At 40.2% G+C, this 13,933-nt stretch overlaps 1 long non-coding RNA gene across 1 annotated transcript in view; it reads left to right on the top strand.

Annotated features, from left to right (window-relative positions):
* LOC307186629 overlaps positions 1-8,230 on the top strand; it is a 53,237-nt gene extending 45,007 nt beyond the window's left edge. The window contains exon 4 of the long non-coding RNA XR_013828433.1: positions 8,127-8,230. This is a non-coding gene — a long non-coding RNA (uncharacterized lncRNA). The remainder of the gene's footprint in view (positions 1-8,126) is intronic.
* Positions 8,231-13,933: the final 5,703 nt, after the last annotated feature.

The raw sequence follows: 13,933 nt of genomic DNA, 5'->3' as shown, positions 1-13,933 counted from the left end.
ACAAAAACAGAAACATAGATCAATGGAACAAGATAGAAAGCACAGAGATAAACCCACACACCTACGGTCAACTAATCTATGACAGAGGAGGCAAGGATATACAATGGAGAAAAGACATTCTCTTCAATAAGTGGTGTTGGGAAAACTGGACAGCTACATGTAAAAGAATGAAATTACAACACTCTCTAACACCATACACAAAAATAAACTCAAAATGGATTAAAGACCTAAATGTAAGACCGGACACTATAAAACTCTTAGAGGAAAACATAGGAAGAACACTCTTTGACATAAATCACGGCAAGATCTTTTTTGATCTACCTCCTAGAGTAATAGAAATAAAAACAAAAATAAACAAATGGACCTAATGAAACTTCAAAGCTTTTGCACTGCAAAGGAAACCATAAACAAGACAAAAAGACAACCCTCAGAATGGGAGAAAATATTTGCAAATGAAGCAACTAACAAAGGATTAATCTCCAAAATATATAAATAGCTCATGCAGCTCAATATTAAAGAAACAAACAGCCCAATCCAAAAATGGGCAGAATACCTAAATTGACATTTCTCCATAGAAGACATACAGATGACCAAGAAGCACATGAAAAGCTGCTCAACATCACTAATTATTAGAGAAATGCAAATCAAAACTACAGTGAGGTATCACCTCACCCCAGTTAGAATGGGCATCATCAGAAAATCTACAAACAACAAATGCTGGAGAGGGTGTGGAGAAAAGGAAACCCTCTTGCACTGTTGGTGGGAATGTAAATTGATACAGCCACTATGGAGAACAGTATGGAGGTTCCTTAAGAAACTAAAAATAGAATTACCATATGATCCAGCAATCCCACTACTGGGCATATACCCAGAGAAAACCATAATTCAAAAAGACACATGCGCCCCAATGTTCACTGCAGCAGTGTTTACAATAGCCAGGTCATGGAAGCAACCTAAATGCCCATCAACAGCCAAATGGATAAAGAAGATGTGGTACATATATACAATGGAATATTACTTCACCATAAAAAGGAATGGTATTGGGTCATTTGTTGAGACATGGATGGATCTAGACACTGTCATACAGAGTGAAGTAAGTCAGAAAGAGAAAAACAAATATCATATATTAATGCATATATGTTGAACCTAGAAAAATGGTACAGATGAACCGGTTTGCAGGGCAGAAATTGAGACACAGATGTAGAGAACAAACGTATGGACAGCAAGGGGGGAAAGCGGTGGGGGGTGGGGGCAGTGGTGGTGTGATGAATTGGAAGATTGGGATTGACATGTATACACTGATGTGTATAAAACTGATGACTAATAAGAATCTGCTGTATAAAAAAAAAAGAATACACAATGGGGAAAGGATCAGCTCTTCAATAAATGATGGTGGCAAAACTGGATATCCACATGTAAAAGAAAGAAATTGAGCTCTTGTCTTTTATCACACACAAAAATCAACTCAATGTGGATTCAAAACCTAAAGGATAGACCTGAATCTGCAACTAGAAGAAAACATAGGGGAAAATCTTCTTGATGGTGGTCTTGGCAATGATTTCATGGATATGACACCAAAAGCATAGGCAACAAAAGCAAAAAGAAATAAGTGGGAATACATCAAGTTTAAAAACCTTCTGCACAGCCAAAAAAAACAATCAAGAGAGTGAAAAGGAAATGAACATAATGGGAAAAAATATTTGCAAACCATGTGTAATAAGGAGTTATTCTCCAAAATATATAAGGAACTCCTACATCTTGCGAGCAAAAAACCTCATAACCTGATTTAAAAATGGGCTAAAGACTTGAATAGACATTTTCCCAAGGAGACATACAAATGGCCAATTGGCATATGAAAAAAAATAAAATTCAGTGTCACTAATCATCAGGAAAATGCAAATCAAAACCAGAATGAGATGTTACCTCATACTTATTAGAATAGCTATCATCAAGAAGACAAGAGGTACTGAGCATTGTCAAGGATGTGAAGAGAATCCTTGTGCACCATTTGTGGATATATAAAATGGTGCAGCTGTTACGGAAAATAGCATGGAGCGTCCTCAAAAAATTAAAATTAGAAGTAACATATGATCCAGAATCCCACTTTGCATATTTATCCACAAGAATTAAAATCAGGATCTCAAAGAGGTATTAGTAGTCCCATGTTCATTGCAGCACTATTCATAATAGCCAGTATGTGGAAATAACCTAAATGCCCTGGACAGATGAATGGATAAAATGAAGATTTATATATACAATGGTATATTATTCAGCCTTTAAAAAGAAGGAAAATGTGACAACATGCAGTAATCTTGAGGACATTATGCTACGTGAAATAAGCCAGTCACAGAAAAGACAACTACTGTGTGTTTCTACTTATTTAAAGTATCTAAAATGGTGAAATTCACAGAATCAAAGAATAGAATAGTAGTTGCCAAGGGCTGGGGGGAGAGGGTAAGAGGGAAGCTACTAATCTACAAGCATAACACTTCAAATAAGCAAGATGAACACGTTCTAGAGATCTGCCATAAATCATTGTACCTATAGTTAACTATCTGTTCAGTTAATAATCTCTTAAGGATGTCCCTGGTGGCACAGTGGTTAAGAATCCACCTGCCAATGCAGGGGACATGGGTTCGATCCCTGGTCTGGGAAGATCCCACATGCCACGGAGCAACTAAGCCCGTGCACCACAACTACTGCGCCTGCACTCTAGAGCCCGCGAGCCACAACTACTGAGCCTGCGTGCCACAACTACTGAAGCCCGTGCTCCTAGAGCCCATGCTCCGCAACAAGAGAAGCCACCACAGTAAGCCCACGCACCGCAACGAAGAGTAACCCCTGCTCACTGCAACTAGAGAAAGCCCACACGCAGCAATGAAGATCCAATGCAGCCAAAAATAAAATAAATGCATAAATAAATTTATTTAAAAAAAATCTCTTAAGAGGAAAGATCTCATGTTAAAATTTTCTTTCCAAAATAAAATAAAATAAAGTTCAAAACACTATTCAATATAAAAAGGAATTTTTTTCCAGGGTTAAAAAATACTTTTAAAAATTACCTAATTGTTTGACTATCAGTATTAGTAATGACCATCTCTCCCAGTGACATTGGCAGGATTAAATTAGATAGATGTAAAACTGATTCCCACTACATCAACTTATGTAAACGTGGGATAGAGAAAAGATTTGCAAGAGACTTCAAAGTATTCTTTGTTCTTCAGAATTTTTTTTTTCCTTTTAGATTCAGATCTTACACATCTTTAGGTTAAAAGAGGAAGGACCAGTGAGCTGCTTCTACTAAAATTGCTGCTCATGTCTGTCATTAGGGTCAGAAAGGAGGCTATGGCCTGGTATGATAGCATAGGACCTCCAACTTAGATCAGAAAGGAGAGAATGAGAGAATATAATGATATGTAACCAAGCTATAATAGAAAACTAAAATTAGCTCATCTTTCTCTCCCTGTGTTCCTACTAGTAGTCTCAGTTTATTTGGGGTTTACTTTGAGCTTCCTGTTAAGGACATTGCATTCTGTTTAGAGACTTCTCTATCTTTACCCAGGCTATGATTTCAATGCAGAAAAATCAAACTTTGAGTTTCTTGAAGGGAATCATGTTTCATTCATTTTTTCTCTCCAGCACTTAAGAGTAATTAGCATATAGGAGACCCCATAAATTCTTAATATTTGGATAAATAAACAAGAAAAAATATTGTGAAAAATTATGCAGAGAAATCTTTGATTTTTATTTTTCACTAAGGAAAAATTTACACCTAAAATCTAAGTCTTTATTTAAACAAACCTGAAGATGAGATGGAATAAATTAAGGATAGATGAGGAATAAAGGATGGTAACTTTCATTTGCAGGAAATGACATCACTCTGGAGAAGTTTTGTTTTTCCTGTTCTTTATTCTTTACTTTCAATGACTGTTTCAACAACTTATGCTGCAGAGTCCCTGATGATATAGTCAGTTACAGCCTTGAGCTGTGCTAAATAAAGGAACAATTATAAATCTCATAGTGAAGGTCTCTCTGACATACCATTCTTTTTGTGGGGAGACAGATGAGAGAGGAAGGTGGGGGAAATATCATGGTTATTTTTTTCCTCATTGGCTCCTTTTTCCTCTTGCCCAGTGTGTTTTACTACCATCCATCAGAGTTATGTCAACAACAGGCTTTACCTAAAATAGCTGGAAAGTACCATAGTCTATCACTTACCCCCATCAGCAAGTCAATGTGAAACTTACTGTCTTCTACTAGGTCAAAAGGAATTGCTAATATTTTTAGAGAACATGATGGATTACAGTTAGGATTCTTACAAAATACAAAAATAAAATATCAATATTATTTTCATTTCCAAATTCAATGGAAGAAGAAAGGGAAAAGCATAGATGAAATTTCTCTCTCAACCTTATTTGCCATTTATTTTGAAAGGGAGGGAAGAGAGCAATGGGGATAAATTCCAAGCCATCATTTAAAAATGTGGCCACAGGCTCTTGTTATTGATGTGTCATTACATCATGCTACTTGATAAAGTTTAAATGCATTTTCCTTTTCCTGCATCTGATTTAAGGTTGTCTGCCCAAAACTCCTCCAGGGATGCTTTCCTCTTTGTGTCTTCATTTTTCAAGGAGTGTGAAGTTGACACAGAACTCTCATGAAATTTGGCCTTGAAATCATAGAGGAAAGAAAATTAGTGCTTTGTGGACCCAGTGCCCTCTCATAAAGGGCACCACTGTGAAACTGATGTTCTTCCTAGCTGACTCCTTAACTAACCAGAACCACTGGTACCCCAATCTTGTGCTACATTCAAGATTTGGCTTTTAGTTCGTCACGTCAAGTGCACCTAGTTAGTTTGTAGGGCTTTAGTGCCCACTTCCCTAGTACAAAAGTTCATAAATTGGTGTCTATGGAACACTAAAAGGACCAGCAGGAGGACAGAGGAGAGTACCAAGAAATTGTAAAATCTGCCTTCCACCCAAAATTCATCCATGAAACTTCTGCCTTTATTTGTTTTATATGTTAAGGTTAATCCATATACTATATGGATTAAGGAAACCACTTGTTTAAAAAGTTGGAAAACCATTGCTCAACCCAATTTAGAATATCAGAAGAAAAGCAGAATCATAGGAATTTAGAGCTAAAAGGGATTTAAGTGACAGTATAATCCAATTCTGTGATTACATGAATGAGAAAACTAAGTTGGGGAGAAGTGAAGAGACATATCTGAGGGCTGTTATTTGCAGACATAGATCTATTGATTTGTCGTCCAGTATTCTTTTTGTTCTATCATGTCAGGGATACTTGAAGAATGAAAAGTGAGGAAACATCCTTCCAATGGCTAACTCAACTCCATGATGTTGTTAGCTACTTTGAAGAGACTATGGAGTATTAAAACTAATTAGTCCCCATTCATTTATCCTTCCATCCTTCCTCCCATCCATCCATCTATTAATCTTTAGCCAAGCAAATGTAGGGTAACACTAGAAGCCTATTCCTGATTATATTTTAATAGCACAAGTACTATAGTAAATCCATCTAATTCCCAAGCACTCAAAGGCTAAAGACTATAAGGATGTCTTTAAGGATCTCTATGAGGGCATACATTCCACATCCTACATTTAAGAGATCACTGAATCAGGTAATGGACATACATGTACTATGGGGCTTCTGATCACAGATTCCTGGGGACTTCCAAAAATAATTCGTATTAAAAAGAGGAACTTTCTGCCTAGATTTTGCCATGAAAACCTGGATATCAGTATGTCAGGTTGATTTACATACTGATGCCACTTTTTTTTTTTTTTTTTTTTTTGTGGTACGCGGGCCTCTCACTGCTGTGGCCTCTCCCGTTGCGGAGCACAGGCTCCGGACGCGCAGGCCCAGCGGCCATGGCTCACGGGCCCAGCCGCTCCGCGGCATGTGGGATCTTCCTGGACCAGGGCACGAACCCGTGTCCCCTGCATCGGCAGGTGGACCCTCAACCACTGCGCCACCAGGGAAGCCCTGACGCCACTTTTTGTCATGAGTAATCTGTGTGTCTTCAAGCCACTCGTTCTCTCTCTTGGATGTGTGTTACTGTCTAGAAGACCATAAGACAAGGGAATTACAGTGATGTTAAAAACCTGCTTTTCACTGGCTCTTACCGCTATCTGCTATTGTTGTATCACCAACTCTCACACCAATCCCTCAGCTCTTAAGTGGTATCTCACATGTGCTTCAAATAATTCTTTTAGTGACAAAAAGGCATGTGCCCTTTTCTTGGTCTTCTGTTCCAGACTCATTCAGGGACAAGTGAGTGAGTCTGCCAAGGCATCCAGTGGGTGGGGACCCATGTGAAGGTGCCCTGTATCAGCTGACAGAGCCCACAGCGATTCTCTCTCTCACAGGGCACTCTCTATCATGGGTATTACCATCACCTCCACAGGGCCTGATGCTGCCACTGGGCATGACCTCTGCCTCTCCCAGGTACTGCTTCTTTCAAAGAGTGCTGTCAGCTGCTACTGCCACAATGTGCTACTATCGTCTCAACATACCCCAGCCACTTTGGCTCCCATCAACTGCTATAAATTCTGTCCAAAGTATATGGGGCTCTGTGGAAAACCATAAAGATTTCTTCTTTCCACCTTTTGTTCCTCCTGTTAGTGTGAGATCAAAAAGGGGTTGTTTGGCTTCCAAACTCTATGAGTTTTTCTGAAATGGCTGTGATGAAGTGAAATAAACATATAGACATTCACAGCTTTTTTCCTTCCTTTCTTTCCCCCTACTTAGCTTTTTTGCCTCCCTCCTTTCTGAAGAGGTAAAGGACAAAATCTAAGTGGATTGTTTGAGAAAAGCAAAGAAGCACATCCCCAGGTTGAGGAGGGGGAACATATGGTAGAGGGATATGCCATTTCTGATGCATATTAGGATGCTCTGTACAGAGGAGAGAGGAGGCTGATGGACCAGGATGGACAAGACTATGTGGATGGGAGAATTCTGTTAGGATGCAAGAATGAGAGACTTCCAGGTATCTGAGGATGCTCAAGAATGTGGAAAAGACAGGAGGTTTTCACTAGAATAGCTATGAACTAAGTTTCTTTGTTCACCTAATGCTTGAAAGACAAAGAAGTAAAGCCTTAACTTTCAGCCTAGACTAGGTGCAGTTTTATATACACTGTGTAGTTACACCCGTATTTATATACCGCACACCACTGTATCCCCACTCTATTTGTCTCCCCTCTATAGATTGGGACATGAGTTCATAAGGACTAGGTCAGGAGACAAATGTGAAGGAAAGACACCAAGACGTATACAGAATCCCGGCTGCTGCTTGAGGTTGAATCTTCACTGCAAAGCCAAGCTTGACTATCTCTCTTCTCCCCTGAGATGAATTCTCACCAAGACTACTCTTAGTCTCATAAATTTCTGGTAGATCCACTGCTGAGTTGGCCAGAGTTGTCGTTCTAGCCTTGCCTGAGCCACAGCCAAAAAGTAATAGAGTTTAGGCTCAGTTGGGACCCCCAGTATCCTTATTTTCAGTAAAAAGCAGAATTGTGTCTCGGACCCTGGCAAGTAACTCTTGCTCATGCACTTGAGTTCTTTGGGTACCAGCGTAAGCTGACACTTTCATTGTTTCCTCATTCCTACATTCTAGTTTTATAAATCCCAAAATTAATTTGGAGCAGCTGAAGACGAATCTGCTTCAGAAGACTACATACTTCCCGAAGTATACCAGTTGATTTAAGGGCTGATTTATTGGAGACTTGTGGGTTCACCAGCTTTTGACTTCATTTTGCTTCCCAGATCAGCATCTGTGTTTGTTTAACAGCCACTGGTTGACTCACTATAAGAATCATGGGTGCCATGTGGAAAGCCCAGGGGCCACATAGCTCATCTCCTGAAGTGACACTGCGGGTGTTTCTGTCACTCGTCAAGTTAGGATTTGTCACGTGGAAATTGCGCTCAAGCATTGAGTCTACCAGTTCTCTGGAAAAATAAATCTCAGAATTCACAATTCCATGAAGTTTTCTCCAAGCATGTCAACATCCTTTTTTCCTAAAGCCAAAGAAGAGGTGATTTCATTTCCTGATAGCAAGGAGGTTATATTTAATTCATGTTCTCACTGCATTCCTATCCTGTACCAGGCCCAGCACTAAGTACAGAGATCATGGAAGGATACACACAGTCTCCGTTCTCAACTCAAGGATGACACTGCCTACTAAGGGAGCAGATGGGTACCCCCCACGGGCAGAGTGTAATGCTAAGTAGAGGTTCACTCAAGGTAAGTGGGCTATTAAGTTTGACTGTGGAGGGAGGAGTAGCTTACGGTAGAGCAGGGCAAGGTGAGGACAGTTAGCTGTCATCTTTCATGTCACCTCATCTGTGCCAGGAGGAGAGGCACTTGGCTTAGAAGCCCTTACACCTGTCCTTTGTGCAAGTCCCTCCCATCTCCTGCCAATGCCCCTCCCCTGAGTTAGTGTGGTGGTTGCATATCAACGTATTTGAGACACTTTTGAAAGACAGAGATGCCCAAACCCCACCACAGACTGTCTGAAAGAAGATCTCCAAGGGAGGAGCCTGGGGATCTCTATTTCTTAAAGCTTTCTGTCCAGAGGATTCCCTAGTGGTGCAGCCAGCCAACCTGGCACAAGTCTTCAGACTGCTCTCTGAATACCATTGCTCTGAAAGTTTTCTCCAAAATCCCATCAGTGGTGCTGGGTGGGTATTCTCTGAAGTGTACCACATGACAAAATCTGCCTTTAAAGATTTGACTGTGGGCCCAAGTTGAAGATGAGATGCCCAGGGGAAAGAAGGTATATGCTAAACTTGGAAGTCTCCCAAGTCTATTTTGTTCCCATCCATCATGCCTAGACTCTCATATGCTACTGTGGGGTAGAGCTATTTAGGACATAGCTAATCAGACCACTATGGGCCATGGAGATAAGTGTATGAGGCCAGCTCTAGGTTAGCTTCAAGGTTAGCTCTCATCTTTCCATAAATTCCTGAAGTATTTATTTGTTGGCCAGATCAAGTGCTCCTTTTTCTGTTGTGATTTAAGTACATGCCAGGTTAGGCCACTTGCTCAGAACAAAGACTGAAAACTTGCAAGCATCCCTGTACCATCAGGTTCCATGGGCACCCTGACCAAATGCACTTCTTATGTCCATCGGATGCGGTAGTATCAGCATGGTAACAGGGAAGACTCTGGACTCGGGACAAAAGACCTGGCTTCAAGTCTTGACTGTGCTACCATGTACCTGTGTGTCTCACTTAACCCTTCTATGTCAATTTCCTTGTCTACAAACTGAGGGAATTGAAGATCATCTCAGTAGATGCAGAAAAAGCTTTCAACAGAATTCAACATGCATTTATGATAAAAACCCTCCAGAAAGTAGGCATAGAGGGAACTTACTTCAACATAATAAAGGCCATATATGACAAACCCACAGCCAACATCATTCTCAATGGTGAAAAACTGAAACCATTTCCACTAAGATCAGGAAAAAGACAAGGTTGTCCACTCTCAACACTATTATTCAACACAGTTTTGGAAGTTTTAGCCACAGCAATCAGAGAAGAAAAAGAAATAAAAGGAATTCAAATCAGAAAAGAAGTAAAGCTGTCACTGTTCACAGATGACATGATACTATATATAGAGAATCCTAAAGATGCTACCAGAAAACTACTAGAGCTAATCAACAAATTTGGTAAAGTAGCAGGATACAAAATTCATGCACAGACATCTCTTGCATTCCTATACACTAATGATGAAAAATCTGAAAGAGAAATTAAGGGAACACTCCCATTTACCACTGCAACAAAAAGAATAAAATACCTAGGAATAAACCTACCTAAGGAGACAAAAGACCTGTATGTAGAAAACTATAAGACACTGATGAAAGAAATTAAAGATGATACAAAGAGATGAAGAGATATACCATGTTCTTGGATTGGAAGAATCAACATTGTGAAAATGACTCTACTACCCAAAGCAAACTACAGATCCAGTGCAAACCCTATCAAACTACCACTGGCATTTTTCATTGAACTAGAACAAAAAATTTCACAATTTGTATGGAAACACAAAAGACCCCGAATGGCCAAAGCAATCTTGAGAAAGAAAAACGGAGCTGGGGGAATCAGGCTCCCAGACTTCAGACCATACTACAAAGCTACAGTAATCAAGACAGTATGGTACTGGCACAAAAACAGAAATATAGATTAATGGAATAGGATACAAAGCCCAGAGATAAGCCCATGCACATATGGTCACCTTATCTTTGATAAAGGAGGCAAGAATATACAATGGAGAAAAGACAGCCTCTTCAGTAAGTGGTGCTGGGAAAACTGGACAGCTACATGTAAAAGAATGAAATTACAACACTCCCTAACACCATACACAAAAATAAACTCAAAATGGATTAAAGACCTAAATGTAAGGCCAGACACTATCAAACTCGTAGAGGAAAATGTAGGAAGAACACTGTATGACATAAATCACAGCAAGATACTTTTTGACCCACCTCCTAGAGAAATGGAAATAAAAACAAAAATAAACAAATGGGACCTAATGAAACTTCAAAGCTTTTGCACTGCAAATGAAACCATAAACAAGACGAAAAGACAACCGTCAGAATGGGAGAAAATATTTGCAAATGAAGCAACTGACAAAGGATTAACCTCCAAAATTTACAAGCAGCTCATTCAACTCAATGTCAAAAACACAAACAATCCAATCCAAAAATAGGCAGAAGACCTAAACAGACATTTCTCCAAAGAAGACATACAGATTGCCAACAAACACATGAAAGAATGCTCAACATCACTAATCATTAGAGAAATGCAAATCAAAACTACAATGAGGTATCACCTCATACCAGTGAGAATGGCCATCATCAAAAAATCTAGAAACAATAAATGCTGGAAAAGGTGCGGAGAAAAGGGAACCCTCTTGCACTGTTGGTGGGAATGTACATTGATACAGCCACTATGGAGAACAGTATGGAGGTTCCTTAAAAAACTAAAAATAGAAGTACCATACGACCCAGCAATCCCTCTACTGGGCATATACCCTGAGACAACCATAATTCAAAAACAGTCATGTACCAAAATGTTCATTGAAGCACTATGTACAATAGCTAGGACATGGAAGCAATCTAAGTGTCCATCAACAGATGAATGGATAAAGAAGATGTGGCACATATATACAATGGAATATTGCTCAGCCATAAAAAGAAACGAAACTGAGTTATTTGCTATGAGGTGGATGGACCTAGAGCTGTCATACAAGCAAGTCGGAAAGAGAAAAACAAATACCGTATGCTAACACATATATATGGAATCTAAAAAAAAAAAATGGTTCTGAAGAACCTAGGGGCAGGACAGGAATAAAGATGCAGATGTAGAGAATGGACTTGAGGACACGGGGAAGGGGAAGGGGAAGCTGGGACAATGTGAGCGAGTGGCATGGACATATATACACTACCAAATGTAAAATAGATAGCTAGTGGGAAGCAGCTGCATAGCACAGGGAGATCAGCTTGGTGCTTTGTAACCACCCAGAGGGGTGGGATAGGGAGGGTGGGAGGGAGACGCAAGATGTATATGTATAGCTGATTCACTTTGTAATTAAGCAGAAACTAACGCACCATTGTAAAGCAATTATACTCCAATAAAGATGTTAAAATAAAGGAGGGGGGGATTGGATTAGAAAATTGCCAAGATCAGACCCCTTTTCACTGGGATAGTGTATGATTGATAGGGCATTGAAAATTGTTATGAATTAATTTACATAGATTTTTGTCTCTGCCAGTGCTTTTAGTAATTAGAAGTGTGACTTACAGAAACAGTTTTTCCAAAGCTATATTTTATTAATTAAAATGGGAAGGAAGAAAATAGCCTAATACTTACTCAAAGTCTGTCATGCATCAAGTATTGTACTCAAAGTCTGTCATGCATCAGGTATTGTCTGGAATGTTTCTTCTTTTGTGATTTCAATCTAATCCCTGTAAAAGCCCAGGAAAATTCGTATTCCAGTCAGAAGACCCTGGAACATTCTCATTCCAGATAAGAAAGCAGACTTAGAGGTGAAATAGCTTGCCTAAGTTTAAAGTGCTAGTAAATGACAGAAGTAGGGTTCAAGTTCAGGTTTTGTGATTCTAAATGCAGTGCTGTTGATAGCTGAAATTCTGTTATAATCCTGCAAATGCAAGAGCCCCTTTCCTGTAAATTAACCGGCCAGTCCACTTTAGTGGACAGTGATTGAGAATAACAGCACGTGTGAGCAGGGCTGCTGTGTGCCCTTCATTTCATCCTTTCCTTCAGGGTCCTCCATAAGGCTTAAGTTAGCCACTCAGTCTGACTGAATTACCAAATGAATGTCTCTCTCCTTTCTGCTCTCAGTAACTCTTTTTTCTTTGAGAGGAAAAATAAAAATAAAGCACAGTTAAGTATTAAAGCAAAATCAATGCTGTGTTTTTAATCAAGTAAATGCCAGCAAAAAATCCCAAGTTTAAAACCCCAAGGCAGGGCTTCCCTGGTGGCGCAGTGGTTGAGAGTCCGCCTGCCGATGCAGGGGACACAGGTTCGTGCCCCAGTCCGGGAAGATCCCACATGCTGTGGAGCGGCTGGACCCGTGAGCCATGGCCGCTGAGCCTGCGCGTCCGGAGCCTGTGCTCCGCAACGGGAGAGGCCACAACAGTGAGAGGCCCGCGTAGTGGCAGAGGAAGAAATTAATACTGTAAAAGCTAATGAAAATTTTTAAGTATTTGCCAGGACATTGGATTGTAGGAGCACAGCGAGTCACCACTTTCTGCCTTTTCTGCCTTTCTGTGTGATTAGCGTACCGATTTTGAGGCTGTATGAATTTTAACCACGATTCTCTTCCAGTTTATGAAATGTTCTTTTAAATATTCAGCATCATTATAAAGCATCATTATCAATTAACATTCATAAAAGATGAGCAGGCAGCTTGAAATGACTCTGAGGTCACACAGTAGGACCTGTAGGTGGTCAAATCCCCATTCACACTTGGCACCTGGAAAACATTAAACCCTTAAGCAACGAGGCCTGTGAACCACTTAGCCGTTCTTTTGAGTCACAGAAATGCCTCATAGGGAATCTCCTCAGGCAGAGCAGGCAGCTGGGCAGGTGTGCCAGATGTGCTATTAGCCGCATCGAGGCCGAGTGTTCTGTGGTGTGGAAGACGCGCCAGAAGTGCTTTCCAGGCTTAGCTGTCTCCTTCGCCCCCAACCTTCTGTCCTTTACTTAGTGTTCAATTTCCCCTCATCTCCTACCACTACCACCATCATCACTTCTATTTCTTCTAGCTCAGAAAGGGTTGTTTTAATATTAATATCTAGATTGGTCTATTCCAGAAGCTAATAGTCCTTGCCAATTTTGATCTCAGATAAACATATCTATCTATCCGTCTGTCTGTCTATCCATCCATCTAGATTGTAAGCAGAGTTCTTTCAGTCTGGGGCTGTGAGATTTTCCAGGTATTTTACTTCCTATTTTGTTCTCTAGATTTCTCTGGCTTGGTTTCAATATAGGCTCAGGTATGGCCACTAGATAAAGTAGATACAGTTATCACGGGCTTGTGAGAGTAATTGCTTTAATGAGGGGTCTGATGAGCTTCTGTTGGTCCCCCAGGAAGCATGTCAGAAGGGACTGTGTTTATAATTGACTCTAATCCGCTCTAATCTTCCACCTTAACCTCCCCAAGAATTAAGTGATTGATTTTTGGTCTCTTGAAAAGAAAACAAAGACCTCCTGGGATGAAACTTGGCAGCTGGCCAAAGACAAAGAGACAGTCCAGGGCTGGCACGATTTGTATTTGGATGTGAAGAGCTAACTGGACCCAATCAGGCAGTTTCCTCCCACGTCCCCGTAGAATCCCAGTTTTTGGTTCCTAATTGAGCACTAGCATGATCCTGGGTCAGAGTTTAGA

The sequence above is a fragment of the Stenella coeruleoalba genome, assembly GCF_951394435.1.
Source record: "Stenella coeruleoalba genome assembly, chromosome: 5".
Classification (NCBI taxonomy): Eukaryota; Metazoa; Chordata; class Mammalia; order Artiodactyla; family Delphinidae; genus Stenella; species Stenella coeruleoalba.
The sequence above is the reverse complement of the archived record's forward strand: the minus strand, read 5'-3'. Positions and strand labels throughout refer to the sequence as shown.